The sequence below is a fragment of the Zea mays genome, chromosome 8, assembly GCF_902167145.1.
Source record: "Zea mays cultivar B73 chromosome 8, Zm-B73-REFERENCE-NAM-5.0, whole genome shotgun sequence".
Taxonomy (NCBI): Eukaryota; Viridiplantae; Streptophyta; class Magnoliopsida; order Poales; family Poaceae; genus Zea; species Zea mays.
The window spans coordinates 75,184,299-75,185,659 of record NC_050103.1 but is presented as its reverse complement, the minus strand read 5'-3'; the positions used below and the strand labels follow the sequence as shown (position 1 = coordinate 75,185,659).

The 1,361-nt window shown below is 47.8% G+C and overlaps 1 long non-coding RNA gene across 1 annotated transcript; it reads left to right on the top strand.

Annotated features, from left to right (window-relative positions):
* The first annotated feature begins 426 nt into the window (after positions 1-426).
* Positions 427-994, top strand: LOC103635374 (uncharacterized). Its single transcript, XR_002264461.1, has 3 exons — positions 427-529; positions 665-759; positions 924-994. It is a non-coding gene; the product is annotated as an uncharacterized lncRNA (long non-coding RNA).
* The last annotated feature ends 367 nt before the right edge of the window (positions 995-1,361 follow it).

The window sequence follows — 1,361 nt, the reverse complement described above, 5'->3', positions numbered from 1 at the left end:
AATGTTGCCCCACCATCGATGTACCGAGCAGCATATTCGGGCCGGTGCAGGACATGCGCATCCCATACCAGCAGAAGCGCATGTTCGGCTTCGTCACCTTCATGTATGCCGAGACGGTGAAGGCCATCCTGAGCAAGGCAACCCGCACTTCGTGTGCGACGTGCGCGTGCTCGTCAAGCCCTACAAGGAGAAGGGCAAGGTCCCCGGCAGGTTCAGGTCCGTTCTCCCTTCTTCTCTGTTGCATTGCCCATTGCCTACCTGCATGCATCGCATTCTCATCCACATACGCGCTTCTCTTCAGTCACATTGCAATTGCACTGCACTGCACGTTGGGTTGCATTGCTTGTTTGTTTCGATAGCTTCAGTTGCCACCTAAAAAAAGCTTCTTTTCGGTTTTATCGTTTTGTCTGGTTGCAGGAAGCTGCAGCACGCGCACCATGGCGGAGCCGAGTTCGCCGGTTGCGCGTCGCCCACTGGATTGCTGGATTCCAGGGACCCCTACGCCCTCCTGCTTCTTTCAGGTGCCCAGGTAAACGTTCTCAGCAGCTAGCTTAAATCTTTTCTGCGTGCTATTTCTCTTATTGCAAGCAATTCATGTGGGGTGAGCAAAAGAAATCAAAGATTATTGTTTTTTTGTTGTTACATCTGTTCGAAATTTCTCCAGGTTTTCTCCTGGGCATGAAGCCATTGGGCTATGATGTGTGAGGTGCACAAAGCAAAAAAAGGGGGAGGGGCCCCCTCCATTCCTCTAATCTGGGAGTAAGTGTCAACAACAGCCCTCCGTGTGCCTGTCTTTCTGATAGTGTTGTAACCATTAATAATAAGCTAGCTGCTACTCCCATGACCATGATGCATGCATATGCCAGCATAGATCCTGAATCATGATGGTCATAATCTGTGTGTTGACGGGCTGTTGTGCGCAGGGGACTACTAATATGGCTACATGATGGCCGGCCCCATCAACCGAGCGTAGAGAAGCTTTGACAAAGAAAAAGGAAATACCTTTGGAGAGGTGTAATCTTCTTCAGAGTGGGAGGAGGGGATAGTGAAGACGGCAACAGAGAAGAAACAAGTTCAGGTTGTTTTTAGCTCTTAGGCCTATGATAAGTATATGAGGTGTTCACCAGTGAGGTGTTAAAGGTTGTAGAGGATGGACTGAGGGAAGCTAGCTTTGAGATTGGACTTGATGATCAAAAGGTGCACAAGGAGATGGACGAGATCTATACCGTGGTAAGTTTAATTGATTTTACAATACATGGATCTGGCAGTTCATAAACATCTCTACTCCTATTAATGTATACAATAAGTTGTTTGTTTTGCAATCAACACTGCAGGCAACTATAATCTCGAGAATACCATGG